Below are 17287 nucleotides of genomic sequence, written 5' to 3' on the forward strand. Positions count from 1 at the left end.
CATGTAACTTATTTTCATTGTTTTTGTTATTAATATGGTCTATTTTATTCAGTTTTTCTAAGTCAAATCAATCAACCATTTCTAGTATAAAACAAATCTTGTCATAATAAGTAAGTTTTGAATATATTGCAATAGCCTCTGCAAGTATTTTATTCAATATTTAATCTGTAGTTTTCTTTCTCTGTTTCATCTCTTCCTTCTCTGGCCTAAAATACTCAATATCATCCTCAGAACGAGTTTGGTAAGATGTTGTCTCTATATATTTTTGTAACCAGCTTAAGTTATATAGGAGCAAATTAATTCACTTTTAAATCCCTCCCCAGGAAAAAAAAATTCTTCTGTGAATTTATGACTTCATTTTTGCTTCTGAGTTGGGATTGTTTAGTTTCTACCTCTTGTTTCATTTATATAGATTTTTTATGTTTTTCTAAATACACATTTTACTTAAGTTGATGGCTTTGTTAGCAATATACTAAAAATATTTTGCAGTCTTTCCTTTATTTCTTCTTTTATGTGTTGTGAATATTAATTTATCATTTTGCAAGATTTTTTTTCCTTTTTTTAATCTAATTATTAGGTAATGGTTTATTAGTCAGTTTTTAAAGTCAGCTCAGTTTTTTGCATCAACAAAGGTTTTGGGGGGTTTGGTTTTGTTGTTCTTGCCTCCCCCAGCTTTTAGTCAAGGAAAATTCCTGGGACCAGGCATTATGTCCCCATCACAATCCCTAACCACAAAGTGAGCCTCATTCCTAGTTGCACCACACCTAAGCCAACAGAAGGAACGCTGCGCTTACGGCAAACCTTTCCCCTCCCTCCTGGAAGCCCACAGGCAATGGGCAATTTTGTCTCCTGGGACAGCCTGTTGATTCTTTGCTACGTTTTGTACTTCTCATTATTCTGGAGTAGGTTCTGAAGGAAGTGGTCTTGGCTGGAACCTTTCACAACATCTTTGCCAGAGGTCTCAATGATCTCTCTCCATCGACAAGTCCAATGGCCTTTTCTCAATCCTCATCCTTCTTACCTCTCAGAAGCATGACAGTGCTAACCACCCCTTTTCAGGACACTCTTCTTTTTGTGTACGTGACATTGTTCTGTTCTGGTTTTCCCAACCTGTCTGTTCTTCAGAGTTTCTTTTGTTGGACCATCATCCATATGGCACACCCTGCCTATGGGTGTAGCCCAAGTTCTGTGCTGGAACTTCTCTCCACACTCTCTTAGGAAACACATTAAGTCCTATGGGTTCAGTTATGATCTCTGAACAGACTACTGCCTGATCCATCAGCTATGGTCTCTCTCCTGGGCTCCATGTTTGCATTTCAAACTCTCTATCAGAGATTTCAGATTGGATGTTCAATAGTCATGCTACAAAACCGAATTCACTAGCTTCTCCCACCCAACCCAAAACACTATCCTTGGTGGATTAAGATACATACATACATGAACTGATGTAGAGTAATTGGAGGGTGTTCCAAAAGTCTTACTGAAGTTTTAAGCTTTAATAGCTTACATTTTATATTTAGGATCAGTGGAACTAATAAAGAACTAGAGAGCCCAGCTGATCCTAAACATTTTGATCTCAGGATCCCCAAATACTCTTAAAAACGGATGACCCCAAAGAATTAGTTTATGTGGGTTCTATCAATATTTACCAAATTACAAATTAAAACTGATAAATTTTAAATATCTATTAATCATTTCTAATAAATGTATCACATTAACATAATGTATTCTTATTAAAAAGAACTATTTTCCAAAACAAAAAAATAACTTAGAGAATGGCATTATTTTACATATTTTTGCAAATCCCTTTGATGTAATACAGTTGGATTTTCATACCTGCCTCTGCATTCAACTCTTACAATGTTGTTTTAACTGAAGCATGTTAAGAAAATCCAGCCTTACATAAATAGTCAGAAAAGGGGGTAATTTTTCTTTTTCTTTCTTTCTTTTTTTTTTTTGCTGGCTAATGAGGGTTAAGTGACCTGCCTAGGGTCATACAACTATTACGTGTCAAGTATCTAAGGTCGAATTTGATTTAATTTAATTTTTTGGTGAGACAATTGGGGTTAAGTGACTTGCCCAGGGTCACATTGCTAGTAAGTGTTAAGTGTCTGAGGCCGGATTTGAACTCAGGTCCTCCTGAATGCAGGGCTGGTGCTCTATCCACTGAGCCACCTAGCTGCCCCTAAGGTCGCATTTGAACTCATATCCTCCTGAATTCAGGGCCAGTGTTTTATCCACTACACCACCTAGCTGCCCGAAAAGGGGGTGATTTTAATATGCAAGTTACCATCTTATTATTATGATGAAAACATTTTTAACATTGCAGATCTGCAAACGGGTCTGAAAGACTACCAGGAGTTCAAGTACCACACTATAAGAATTGCTGATCTAGTCCAACTCTCTAATTTTGTAGAGGAGAAACTTAAAGCCAAGGCTGATAAAGTGACTTGCCCACAGTTATACAGGTAAACAACAATATGAAGCATGATTTGAATCCAGAGACAGTGTTCTTTCCACTCCATCTCATTATGTATACTTGTATCCTACAACAGAACATCAACTCCTCGAGGGCAGATAGTTATCTTTTGTTCTCTGAACCTCCAGTTTTCAGCATGGTGCCTGGCACAGAGCAAACATTTAATAAATACCTCAGTAAGTCAACAAGCATTTCTCAAAGGTCGACAAGCATTTCTTAAGCATCAACTACAAGCCAGGGTATTGTGCTAAATGTTGAGGATACAAAGAAAGCTAAAGAAATTTTTAAAAGAAAACACTAAAAGGCCAAAAACAGTCCCTGCTCCCAAGGAGTACACAATATAATGGCTGTACAACATGCAAACAACTATATACCAATATAAATATAAATATAAATACACACAGAGGATAAGCTATGGATAGTCTCAAAGCAAAAGCACTATGTTTCAGGACTACTAGGAAAGGCTTCTTACAGAAGACTAGATTTTAACAGAGTTTAAGGAAACCAGAGAAGCTGGAAGGTAAAAGTGAGGAAGAGAGTTCTAGGTACAGGGGACAAATCAACAAAAATAGTAAGTGACTGATAAATATTTCTATTTCTACGCAGATACAAAATGCCTTACATATGTTCATCTACATAAGTTTGTTTAATCCCTCTAAATTAATATTCACACATAGATATTATTTTCAATGGGATCACATCTATCGATGAAACTATGCTGATGTTTGACTAGATTTTTTTCCTTTCCAGAGTTATTTTCAATTGACTACAAAAGACAGATCTAGAACAAAAAGGTACAATTACTCCGATGAAAATTTTTAATGAAAAGCTGTGTAACCAAATGGAATACTATTTGAGATATCAAGTTCCCTAGTCCTAGAAATATTCAAGTTTCAAAGATACTAAAAAATAGGATTTTTGCCTGGAGTGGGAAATCAGATTAGATTATTTTTAATGCTTGCTTATTCCAATTTTTAAATGGTATAATTGCAAATGCCTACTAGAGTTGATTTGGATTTTTTAAAAATATAATTACTCATAGTGGCTTTATTTAAAAAAAAAACGCAGGGATTTTAAGTGTTAGCATGAGGGTCCATCTTCTTGGGGGTGGGGCACTATGCTGACAAAGTGTTAGCACAAAAGTCATTCTTCCTCTGACTACCAACTTTGGATCTGACTTAACTTTTCCAATCCAGAGTTACAAGGGGCCCTGCTGCCCAAAGACAACTTCATCCTCAAAAGAGGAGCCATTTAGAAGCAAAACTGGTATTCAGATGCAATGAGGTGTACCTTGATCAAAGAGACAAGCTTCTCTCCCAAAACCTTGACTGTGTGTAGGTCTTGAACAGAGACAAACAACTGCATGGCTACAATGAAGACCTACCCAATTTTCTTCAGCAAGGACTCTTGCTAGTCTTCTCACTTGGCTTCTCCATACACTTACTTAAGCCCATCTCAAAAATATTCATGCTATAACTCACTGCCACACTCCACTTTGCCTTCCCCATCTCAACTTGCCTATTTCCAAAAATGGTACCAGATTATCTCAGACACCCAGGACTACAACCACAGAATCATCTATTACTCTTCCTTCTACAAACAAAATAATCACCACATTATATCAAATTCTCCGCCCCCCCCCGCAATTTTTAAAAAAGAAAACAAAATAAATTTTAAAAAATTATTTCTTCGAAATATGTCTCAAAATCTATCTCTTCCCTTCTATTACCCACATTCCAGGAATTCTGCAGTTAATTCTAACAGTTCCAGGGAGCTGTTTCTAATCTCCCCCTTTTTTAGTCCAACCCTGACTGTACTGCTTTTATATTATGTCACCAAAGCCATACAATAGCAACTAAATCCAAAACCAAGCCTGATATCCATGACTCTCCACAGTGTGGTCCCATTTATCCCTCCCTTTTTTTTTTTGGTGGGGCAGTTGGGGTTAAGTGACTTGCCCAGGGTCACACAGCTAGTAAGTGTCAAGTGTCTGAGGCCGGATTTGAACTCAGGAACTCCTGAATCCAGGGCCGGTGCTTTACCACTGCGCCATCTAGGGTTATATTCCTAAATGTCTAAGATAAGATTTGAACTCAGGTCTTCCTGATGCCCAAGTCTGATGTACAATCCACTCACTACACCAAGAATACTATCATTTTTTTTTTTTTGGTGAGGCAATTGGGGTTAAGTGACTTGCCCAGGGTCACACAGCTAGTAAGTGTTAAGTGTCTGAGGTCAGATTTGAACTCAGGTACTCCTGACTCCAGGGCTGGTGCTCTATCCACTGTGCCACCTAGCTGTCCCCGGTCCCATTTATCTTACCCAATTTTTATCTTACTAGTGATCTCCAAAGGCAAGTCTTCCTTCTAGTCAAGTCACTACTGACTGTAATGATCATCCAAACATACCATTCACTTTTCTACCTGAGCCTTTTGGTTTATAACATGCCACCTACTTGGCATTATCTTCCTCAGTTCTTGTTCAGATCTTCCCCATCATTCAAATCCCATCACTTACTTGAAAAGCCTTCCTTAGTCAAGCCCACAATGATCTCTCCCTACACTTAACTCCCATAGAACTAATTTTATATGCTACATATATTGATACATAATTATGCTGCCTTAACTTTTATTTAACTGTTCCATCTGTCTTTTTCCTCTTGAGACTTGAGCTTCAAAGCTCTTTAGTGTACTACAAACATACAGTAAGTGCTCAAAGCAAATTTACTTAATTGAACTAAATTTGGAAAATTAAGGTACTAAGAAGCTTCTCAGGGAAAAAAATGTGATCTGTTACAGATCTGTTTTAAAGTTTAAAGTTTAAAGAGATGAACACTCATAGAAACTTTGCTACTTTTGAAACTGTAACTAACTGTAAGAGAATTACCCTTCTGTTTGCTTTTCAACTGCTTCTAAAAAAAATTGGAGGAAAATAAAAGTGAAAGTCTTCCTTCTTATTATACATGTCAAATCCCTCTCCTATAAAATACTATTACAATGCAAAGTATACCATAATAAATGAATTTACAAGATCAAGTGATGCTTCATATAGTAAAACTTCTTTACTGGTCTCAGTTTAAATGAACTGCAGCAAATAATATAGTGTAGAAATGTTTTCTCCTCTAAATGTCAAGTGTTAAAGTATAGAGGTTTGGAAAATTGCTAAACCAAACATAGTAAATATATTTAATGGAATACTAATGTAATGTAAGGAGCAACAAATCTTAGGACGTTGGAAAAGCATAGGAAGATTCACAAAGTCAAGAAAGACCCCAACACCAATAAATAAAATTATAGCAACATTAAAAGCAACAAATTTAGACTGAATACACTGGACCAGGCTGGTAGTGAATTAGTGAAGTTCAAGCATATGTAGTTCTTTTAATAAAAAGAAAACTACAAAAATGGAATTCGAACCAGCTGCCTCCCACTCCTACCCCTCAGTAGCTAACGTACTTTAAACTTTGTCCTGGACTCTCTTCCCTTTTCTCTCTATGCTCTCAGTTCTCATCAAAAAAAGTTATCTGTCTATCAGGGTAGGGGAACAGGTTATCAGTTACTAAAAATTATATTATTAGCCTTTATTTGCTACTTGTCAAAGACTAAATTATCATTTATCACGGATACTGTAAAAGACTGAACAGCTGAAGTCTGTTCCATTTCCAAGAGGCATTTTCACAACATTATCAGAATCACCTGATATTATCTTATCACTACCAACTGGTCTCTACTACCCTTAAACAAGTAAAGAGCACTATATTTACATCCTTGGTATCAATACACTCATTTATCTGAATTAAAGTCTCTTGAGTTCAGTAAGAAATTAAGACTTCTTACTCCTAAATCCTGTACTCTTTCTACTAATTATATTACTTTTACTTTGTACATCTTCCCTAAAAAGGAAAAAAGTAGTGGAATATGAATCTCTGGAGAAATATGTCAAAATTTTACTCACTTTTTGCTTTATCAACCCTCAAATCTAATTACTTTAAATTACTTTCCCAGGGCAAGTTCCTCCTACCGGACTCCTACATTAACTTTTTTTTTTTTAAAGTGAGGAAACTGGGGTTAAGTGACTTGCCTAGGGTCACACAGATAGTAAGTGTTAAGTGTCTGAGGCCGGATTTGAACTCAGGTACTCCTGACTCCAGGGCCAGTACTCTATCCACTGTGCCACCTAGTTGCCCCTACATTAACTTTTAAAAGAAAGATAGGTAAAGTGTTCTTAACTCTTTTTTTTAAAACATGGATCCCTTTGGCAGTCTAGTTGAGACTATGGACCTTTCACAAAATGTTTTTAAATACATAAAATTACATAGATAACCAATTATATAAAAATACAGTTAACAACAACAACAACAACACGTGTGTGTGTGTGTGTGTGTGTGTGTGTGTGTGTGTGTTAAGTGGCTTGTCCAGGGTCACACAGCTAGTAAATGTCTGAGGCCAGATTTGACCTCAGGTATTCCTGACTCCAGTGGAGGTATTCTAGCCACTGTACCACCTAGGTATCCTTAAAAAAATTTTTTTTTTAAATTCAGACTTACCTACCACTCTAGGTTAGGAAAACCTATCTTAAATCAAAATAATGATGCTTTGCAACAACAACAGACTGCAGTTTATTTAACTTCAAGTTTAGTCGTTCACATCATAACAACAGTAGGAGAAGGGGGAAGGAAATCATTGTAGTAGACCTTGAATGAAACAAAGTTTCAACTCTGATATCCTTAAATTGATGATTTTGCTGAACATCCTATACTCAAAAATCCTAAAAGTTAGAGCAGGAAGGGGCCTTAGAGATCATTTAGTCTAATCCCCTCATTTTATAAGATGAAAAAACTTTGAAATCAAAATTTATTCATTTAATAGATACCATTTAATAGAAAAATAATGGGGATTAAGGACTAGACCTGTGATTTCACTGGTATAGTGAACTCCATGAATGAGGAAACTCCCTCTACCAGTGCAGGTCGGCACCCTCTCTGCAACTGAACAGTCTTACAGAGTTGCCTAGGGCACTGAGAGGTTAAGTGACTTACCCAGGGTCACACAGTATATGTCAGAGGCAAGACTTGAACCCAGGTCTTCCTGGCTCCAAGGCCAGCTCTCTATCCACTACGCCATGCTGCCTCTCCAAAAAAAACAAAGAAAATATTTTATATATACACATAAACATTTATAAACACACAAAATACAACTTTTAAAAAGTAAATTTCATAGTAAAGTTTTCACCTATTTTCAAGCAGCAATAAACATTCCTCCAAAGTTTATAGTCTTCCTATATTTCAGTAGGAGAAGAAAGTGAAGGATGCAGGAAGTCTGAGATATCTGGCCACCAGAGGTTCCAAGAATTATATGGCATGAATCAGAACAAATGAGGACCCCTCTTGGATTCAATGGTTTATTCAGTCATGTGACTCAGGAAGGATATTTGCAATCACTGTGAACCAAAAGAAACATAACTACTGTACCTCCTGTAAAGTCTAGTATAATATTCTAATGCAAAAATTAGAGATCTTAAAAAAAAATTAGAAGTCTTTAAAAGAGAAAATTTACACGTGAAAGATGCACATATACTCTAAGTTATCATTGCCTTATTTGTTTACAATACCTATGAATGGTGTTCTTTGTTGCCTCATGGCCATGGTCCAAAAAGAGGAAAAGGTTGGTTACATCTAAAAGAAGCCACAGGTGATTATGTCCCCAAGGAATACAATGCCAGGCACTGCACTAAACACTGGGAATGCAAATATAGAAAACACAGTCCCTGCCCAATAAAAGCTAACATTCTAAATGGAGGGAGACAACATACATAGTTGTACATAAGTGGTCAAGGAATGGTGAAGTCACAGGGATTGAGAATGGAGCCATGTCATGCCCATTCCAGGAGCAAAAGAAGCATTTATTGGATTAGTATTCCCAGTGGATAAAGTGGAAATGGAGAATGCACTTGATGACATGAAAAAAAGAAAAAGCATTTATTAAGCATTTACTCTGTACAAACAGGAAGATAGCATAGTGAGATAGCTAAGGCAGGTCAGGTAAAGTGCAGTCTTACCAGTCATCTTTCCTCTCTTTTCTTCCATGTCATCCTTCCTTACTGCATGTGAATCACTCCCATTGATTCAACTGGCACCTCTACTTAGATGCTCCTATGTCTATAGATCTAGCTCGTCTCCCCCGAGTGCCAGTTCTGCATCTCCAACTGTCTCAGCTTGTTGAAGACAACTATACCAGAATCTAACATTCACACCTCAAACTCCACAAAAGTAAAATGAAATTCTTAACCCAAGCCCTTCTAACCCTATCTCCTCCTGAAAACTTTGCTATTTTTATCAAAAACACCATTATTTTTTTCAGCAGTGCAGGTGTGATGTCTTTGACTTGTTCACTCTCTCTTAACCTCTCACTTCCACTAAATTTCCAAGTCCTGTTAATTCCAATCAACCCATCCACAAATCTTGGTTAAGTGTCAGACCCTGAACTAGGTGCTAGAGATACCGATTCAAAATGGAGACGCTCCCTTTGTGCTAGGAGGACACGTCTTCAGACAAATGTTATAGATTGTTTTTTTTAAATGAGCAGTGATAGGAAAAAGGCACTAACAACCAGGCAAAGTAAAGAAAGGCATTTTGAAGGCAATGCATCTGAGCCTTGGAAAGAATTAGAGGTCTCAAGAGGCAGAAAGCAGTGTAAGCATACATGTTCATGCATTCCTGTCTGAATTGCAGTCTGCCTTGTCACAGGTGGGGTTATGGGCCAGACGGACTTTATGGCTCCTTGCAACCTTCACATTCTACAGTCTTCCTCAGACCACTCCCCTTGTCTTTTCTGTTCCCACCTCTTGGACATGAACGTGTGGGAGGAGACTACCTCTAATCCTGCTTATACCCTTGACAGTCAGATCCTCAGTACCTCAATGTCTCCAAGGCTCCTTCCATTCCAGACATTCTTCAATTCCAGGCCCTGTCACCTCACTAAGGCTGTTTCCCACTGTGTCAAATGAGGTTCTTAAACTGAAGGATCTCTTAAGGCTTTGACATTCTCTGACACTCATGGTCATAATTATAACTATTATAATTATAACTATTTCCTTCCTTTCTGATGTGTCCCACTTTTCACCTTGAACCTACACTCTGCCTGTCCTCTATGGGAAATGAATGTATATGAGTTAATCTAGGACCTTGCTGGTGTTTAATAATCCTACCTCTACCCTAATAAACTCCCTAATGTGATTCCCCATAGTACCCAACTAAAACTTCTTCCCCTTCTAGATATGCTAATTACAAGAGTTTTTAACTACAAAAATTTCCTGAGAACTTCTATTTATCAATGTTCTATAAACTTAATTCCAATGCATGCATGTACTTGAAAGCATCAGAATAGTACCCATTTTTAAATTATTCACTAATCCATACCAAAAGTGTGTAAATCAGTTCAAATTATCAAATTTTTACTGTAAATATAAAATTCAAGACAATTTACTGAAATTAATGACTCAAATGAAGATGTTAATTAAACAATTATAATTGACAATGAAACTATTAAGGATCCCAAATTAGTAAAACCTTGATTAACCAGAACTCTAAACCATTTTTTTTTTTTGGGTGAGGCAATTGGGGTTAAGTGACTTGCCCAGGGTCACACAGCTAGTAAGTGTTAAGTGTCTGAGGCCAGATTTGAACTCAGGTACTCCTGAATCCCGGGGCCAGTGCTCTATCCACTACACCACCTAGCTACCCCTAAATAATTTTTTAACGTGTATTTTTAAAGAAAAGAAAAAGATGACAAAAATCTCATTCAATAACTGTTCTTTTTAAGTAATAAATTTCCAGAGTGATCCTTAACTCAGTACAAATTCAGCTCAATATACTTCTGGCAAATGTTTTAGGAAAGGAAAACACCCATCTCTAGTAAAAAATTAAATAGAAAATTTCCCCAGTTCAATAGCAAGAAACTGAACTAATATTTTAAAGTTTTAGATTGGTTTGAAAATAAACTAATTCACTGTTCTATTAAGATATCCTTAAATAATTATTTAAATAATGAAGTATTTATAAAGACATTCAAGCTATCTACATACAGGCAATCAAAAAATGTTCCACTTATATTTAGATAAATTCAAATTAAAGCAGTTCTCATACCCATTAGACTGGCAAATTATTCTCCCTCCCCCCCAAAAAAGGAAAATGACAATTACAGGGAAACAGGCATATTTATGTACTTTTATATAAGTTGTGAACTGATACAGCCATTCTGGAAATGAATTTGGAACTATGCTCCAAAAGTTACCAAACTGTGACCCTTAGACCCAGAGATACCACTACTAGGCCTATACTTGAAAGAGACCAAAGAGGGAAGGGCTCTATATACAAAAAATATTCATAACAACTTCTTTTTTTGGTGGTAAAGCATCAGAAATCAAGAAAGTAATGTCCATCACTTGGGGAAGGGTTAAAAAATTATAGTATATTAACATAATTATTACTACTGTGCTATAAGAAATTATGAAAGACAGATTCAGAGAAACCAGGGAAAACTTGGCATATATGGATGCAGGATGAAGTGAGTAGAACCAGGAGAACAATTTATACTATAAAAACAAAACTGCAAAAGGAACAACTTTGAGAGGTTTAAGAACTCTTATCAATGCAACGATTAAATGTGATTCCAGAAGACAGATGACAAAACAACCTACCTATATCCTGACAAATGTGAAGGACTAAACAAGAGGAATGAGATAAAACTTTGAGACACGGCCAATAGGGAATTTCCTTTCTTTCTTTTTTGTCTTCACTAAGTATATATGTTACAGGGTTGTTTTTTCTATTCTCTTCCCCTTACTGGGGAGGTGGGAGAGGGAACAAATAAATACTTGATAATTAAACAAAAATTAAGTGAAGTGTAATTGGTGCAATCTTTGTGTATGGTTAATATTTAAATGGAAGAATAATATGTGTATGTGTGTACAAGTTGGAACAATACCCTAATCCCTTCCCCTATGGAAGTAAGGATAGTCTTTCCATAAAGGGTATTGAGACCTTCTTGGAAACTTGGTTAGCTCATGGGACTAGAAGCTGATTACTGATGTCACTTCTTCATCACCAGAGTACAACACATCTAAGAGGAATTCCAGGAGAACTCTGATGCTTAGGTGTGTGGAAATGTATTTTGATTTGGGGACCCTACCTTTAGGCTGAGATTGGAAAGCCTTAGGCCCTCAGGGTCTCTTCTGTGTGGGCGGGGCTGGTGCCCCTCCCCCTCTGCTTCAGCTGAGCCAGATCAGACAGCTGGGGGGAAGAAGTCCCCAGTTCCCTCTGCTCTGAGCCGAGGCATCTGAGAGATGCTGGGATCTGGCATGAGACTCAAGCGCAGCCCCCCCCCCCCCCAGCCGCAGCCCTGGTATTTGAGTGGAGAGAAGAAAAGGTGTATATATAGACCTGGGAGTTAGACAGCAAGAGGTTCGGAGGAGAGGGGGGACGGACGGGGGTGGGGGGGGGAGATGGGGGGAGAAGACGAACAGTAACGCAGGACTAGGAGCAAGGAGGAAAGGCCAGTGGACAAGATAAAGAGAGGCGGACAAGATTAGAGGGGCGGCAAAGGCGGCAGAGGAGAGCACAGAAGCGGTCAGCACACAGTACAGGTAGGAGAAAGTGAAGAGGAGTTTGAAGAAAGTAGCTGAGCAGGGAAAGTGTAATGTGCCCTGAGGCCAGAGGCTGCCAAGGCCCTTATTGTATTCAAGAAGGTCCAGGCCCAGCAGGTGGGAAAGAGACACAGTGGAAAGAGACGTGCTGCACTGCAGTCAGGTTGTACATTGTATTTCCCTGTATTCTTAATTTTAAATAGTATCTCATAAATAAACTCTGCTTTGATTATTTAGTTAAGAGGCTTCTTAATCCTTTGCTTATCAATTTTGGGAGTGGAGCAGCATGGTGGAACTAAAATTTATAAAAGGCCCATGTGAAATTAATAGCAGTCAGATAACCAAATAGTCAAAAGTCCCCAGATTAGTGCTCCAGTCAGATTAGCCCCCCAAATTAGCCCTAGCCATCAAAAATACTTCCACAGGTGGTAGATCAGGATGGGCAACTTAGGCAAGGGAATTTCCCTTTGCTGAATTACCTTGCCTAGTCCTCAATGCCTCCTCTTGTTGGAATATTCTGCTATTACTAAATAATTCTTTTTTTGTTCATTGTTAAGCAACTTTAGGGTTGCATTTATCAAACCTAAACTATCAGGGGACTGGCCCCTAATCAGGCCAATCCCAAAACAGTGTTTGCTATTTTTATGTAAGATTTTATCTCTTCTACTGATGTCCAGACTTCTATCACAACACAGTGAATTAGCTCTCAGAAGTTTTGTAATAGTGTCTAAGTGTAAGAAGATTGTCCAGAGATCTTTCCCATTCCCGCAATTTTGGGGAAGATGCTGCTAGTCCCAGTATATATACATGAGCAACTACTGAGTAAACCAAAGCACCTCAAGTATCTAATTGCATTTTCACATAGCAAATTGGCACAAAATATACCTTAAATTGAAATTAAACACTATTAACATTGATGGGCAAATAGTAAACAATGAGTAAAAGAGTGGTACAACAATCCCTAACCACTGAAAGTAAGAGATTTAGGAATCAGGAAACTATAAACTCTACTTCACAGAAGGCTTTTCTTTCATGGTGAAGAACTCAAGTAGAGAACAGATGATTGTCAAGGATTCTATGTAGAAAAGATTCATGATTAGCTGGACCATCTGACTTTCAACACAAAGAATTAAGAATTTATGACTGTAGGGGCAGCCAGGTGGCACAGTAGAGAGAGCACCAGCCTTGGATTCAGGAGGACCTGAGTTCAAATCCAGCCTCAGACACTTAACACTTACTAGCTGTCATTTGGGCAAGTCACTTAACCCTCATTGTCCCGCCAAAAAAAAAAGAAAAAAGAAAAAAAAGAATTTATGACTGTGAGGAGGCAGAGTCAAATGCCAAAGTGATAGGAAGCAATGTGGTGAGCTGCCCTCCGCAAAGATCTAGAAAATTTGTCAAACCAAATACTGACAGAAAAATAAAAAAAAAATAAAATCACAGTGAGTTTTTTGTTCAGCCCAACTCAGCAGAGGGAAACAGATAAAGAGGTCTGTAGAAAGCAGGGACAGGATCGAGCCACTCATGCAGAGAGTAGGCATCACAGGAAAAGAGGTCCCATGTGGGGCACCCCCAGACTCATGTCAACCAAGGTACTGTGACAGGGACAATGCAAACTGACAGCTTTGTCACCATCTACCCAATCGTGCATCACAGATACAGGGCAGTTAGAGGAGAACCTGTGCACAAGGGTGGTACTCCCAGGCAGGGAGGTCCTGGGTGGTAAACTGAGAAAGAAGGAAGTTCAGAAGTGAGCAGCGGCAGTGCTATGGCTCAGACCCCCAAGCTCACAGCAGGGTTTCACTTTTACCATCTATCCCAGCCTGTAGAGGAATAACCAAGACAGGAAATCCAGACCAATGAGGAGCCTACAACTGTGCCACTCTGAACCAATACAGCTTTCTCAGCTCGCTGACTGTGGCTGAGTCCAAGGCCAGTCTACTATTTTTGCTCAGACCCAAACCTAGGTCAAGAACTTGTAGATGTCAAACCAGGAGAGCAGTCATCACTCTTTGCCCTGGATCCGAAACATTTGGGAGCACTGAAAGTCTATAAGTCCCCAGTTCATCCACGAGATCCTAAAATAGCAAAACATTCAATACCCCAAGAATGCAGCAACAGGACCAGCCCAGATCTTTCCTACTGTGGCAGACCCCAGCCCTAACATCAAGTCTGAATCAGGTAGGCTAGAATAATTGGAAAACAACAATAACGACAAAAACCCCACCATAATGAGCTATTATAATGGCAGGAATGTTCAAAACACAAACACAGAAGAGAATGACTCTAAAATATCTACAAGCAATACCGCTAAGAAAAACCACACCTTGGCTACAAACTCAATTAGAATTCCTGGAAGAGATAAAGCAAGAGCTTTAAAAAAAAAAGTTTAAAATGATTTTATAAATGAAATGAGAGCACTTGAAAAAAAAATTGGAAAGGAAAGGGAAGAGTTATGAAAGAAAGAATTAGGGAATTAACAGCTTGGAACAATAGGTTTAGAACTTTTTTCAAGTAACAAACTTTCTGAAAATTAGAATGGACCAAACAGAAGACAATGACTTCATGAGGCAATGAGAAATATCACAACAGTCAAATGGCTGAAAACATAGAAGAAAGTGTAAACTACCTCAGCAAAAACAATGGACCTAGAAAACAGATCGAGGAGAAATAAATTAAGAATCACTGGACTATCTGAGCACCATGACCAAAAAAAGAGCCTAGATATCTTATTTCTAGAAATCTTAGGGGGCAGCTAGGTGGCCCAGTGGATAAGGCACAGGCCCTGGATTCAGGAGGACTTGAGTTCAAATCCAGTCTCAGACATTTGACACTTACTAGCTGTGTGACCCTGGGCAAGTCACTTAACCTTCATTGCCCTGTAGCCCACCCCCCCACTCCAAAAAAAGAAATCTTAAAAGAAAACTGCCCAGATTTCTTGGAACAAGAGGGCAAAGTGGAAACAGAAAGCATCCACTATTCACTTTCTGAAAGAAACCCCAAAATGATAACACGCCTGAGCTTCCAAAGGACAAAGAAAAAATTCTGCAAACAGACTGAAAGAATTCAAGTACTGAGGAGCCAGTCAGGATTATAAATGATTTAAAAGTCACCATTATAAAGAAAACAAAACTTGGAATATGAGATTCCAAAAGACACCTGGCCAAGAATAAGTTGCCCAGCAAAACTGAGTATAATGCTATAGAGGGAGGAAAGATGGACCTTTAATGAAATAAAAGCCTACTAAGCATTCCTGATGAAAAGACCAGAGCTGCATAAAAACTCTGAAGATCAAACACAAGAAGAAAGAGAAACACAAAAAGATAAATATGAAAGGACAATGATAAAGAACTAAAGATAAACTGCTTAAATTCAAATACAGGGAGATGATATATGTCTCCCTTCTGAATCTTGTCATCATCAGAGTTCAAGGAGAGAATCTAGTCAAAGCCTGAGAGTGGTTCTGTTATGTCTTAGTCATCTTAAGAAAAGAATGGAAAGAGAGGAATAGGAATACATTGAGGGGGAGAAGAAAGGATCTCAACCTGAGTGCACAAATACATCTCAATACAAACAAGAAGGAAGGATGTAGGAGGAGAGGGAGTACATGACACTGAAACCTCACTCTCATCTAAACTGGTCAAAAGAAAAAAAGAAGAAACACACATATAGAGGGGTACAGAAGTATTATTTCACTCAACAAGGAAAAAAGGGAAAGATAAGAAGGGGGGAAGAGGAATTAGAGAGAGGGTAGATTAAGGAGAGGATTAGTCCTAACCAAAACAAACTCTAAAGATGTATAAAAACATCTATACCTCTTTTTTTGAGGTGGCATAGTGGGAATTTGAGGGAATACCCATAAATTGGGAAAGGGATAAACAAGTTACAGAACATAAATGTGATAGAATACCAATTGTATTGAACTTTTATCAGGATGACATTGAAAAATCAAGATGCCAGGACTAATGATGAAAGTCTCCTCATAGAGAGGTGAAAAACTCAGAATACAGCATGAGACATATTTTTTTTGGACTTGGCCAATGTGGAAATTTGTTTTGACTGACTAAACATTTTCATAATGCATTTTGTTTTCTTGTGTTCTCAATTGGGGGAGTAGTGGTGAGAAGGCACATTTTGGCTGATAAAACAAATTTTTTAAAACTTAAAAAGATATTAGAGTATACTTTCTCTGCCAGAGATTAGAGGGTAGGGGCAGGGGATGATGATAACAACAAAAACCTATGGCTGTAACTTCATGAATTTCTGCTAAGCTAAATCTATTCATTAATTCCTAAATCATAACTTGCAACAAGCTAAATGCTACATGTTAAAGTTCAGACTCCTCTAAGTATCTAAATTGCTCCACGATTTGGCACAAAATATCTGAGTAACCAAAAGGTTACTCATTTCCCTTCCTCCATGCTTCTGCTGTTCTACCCACCTAAAACATCTCTCCCCTTCCCTGACTAAATAAACCTTATTTATCCCGAAAAACCATAGTAAAAATGCTACTTTTCTGGGGCAGCTAGGTGGCTCAGTGGATAGAGCACCGGCCCTGGAGTCAGGAGTACCTGAGTTCAAATCCGGCCTCAGACACTTAACACTTACTAGCTGTGTGACCCTGGGCAAGTCACTTAACCCCAATTGCTTCACTAAAAAAAAAAAAATTAAAAAAAAAATGCTACTTTTCCATAAAACCTTCCCTTACCAACCCAACCTATAGTTAATATATTCATGAAAATATTTACCAAGTGAGCCAAGTCGGGCCCACTAAGTATCCCACCCTTTCCCTTCCTCTCTATACTCTCTCCTCTCAGCTCCCAGTAGCTTCAGTGATCCTCTCTATACAGATTCCTTCCAAAATTAGTCTCTATTCCTGAACTCTAGTCCTAAATTACCAACTGTCCATTGGAAATTTCAGAAAATTCATTATCTTTACTCCCCAAACTCAGTTCTTCCACATTTCCTTATTTCTGTCGAAGGTACTATCGTCCTCCAAATCAGCTTCACACACACGTGTCATCCTTAATTCCCCAGTCTTGCTTACCCTACATAGCCAGTTGTTAATCTTGTCCTTTTTCCTTCCACATCTCTACGCATCCCCATCTCTCCATTCACACAGCAACCCATCCACTTATGACTATAATCTCTCATCTCTTGCCTGTA

The 17287-nt window shown here is 38.1% G+C and overlaps 1 protein-coding gene across 8 annotated transcripts in view; it reads right to left on the reverse strand.

The window, feature by feature from the left end:
• The window catches only part of PTBP3 (polypyrimidine tract binding protein 3), a 108613-nt gene that overhangs the window by 50576 nt on the left and 40750 nt on the right, over positions 1-17287 (reverse strand). For 3 of the 8 annotated variants that reach the window (XM_043976806.1, XM_043976804.1, XM_043976803.1), the window contains one exon: positions 7711-7918. The exons of 4 other annotated variants lie outside the window; for them this stretch is intronic. The gene's annotated coding sequence lies outside the window, so the exon portion shown is untranslated. Of the gene's footprint in view, positions 1-7517; positions 7572-7710; positions 7919-17287 lie in introns of those variants that run through there. One more of the 8 variants, XM_043976808.1, reaches the window with a different exon arrangement.

Source organism: Dromiciops gliroides, chromosome 1, assembly GCF_019393635.1.
Source record: "Dromiciops gliroides isolate mDroGli1 chromosome 1, mDroGli1.pri, whole genome shotgun sequence".
NCBI classification, from domain to species: Eukaryota; Metazoa; Chordata; class Mammalia; order Microbiotheria; family Microbiotheriidae; genus Dromiciops; species Dromiciops gliroides.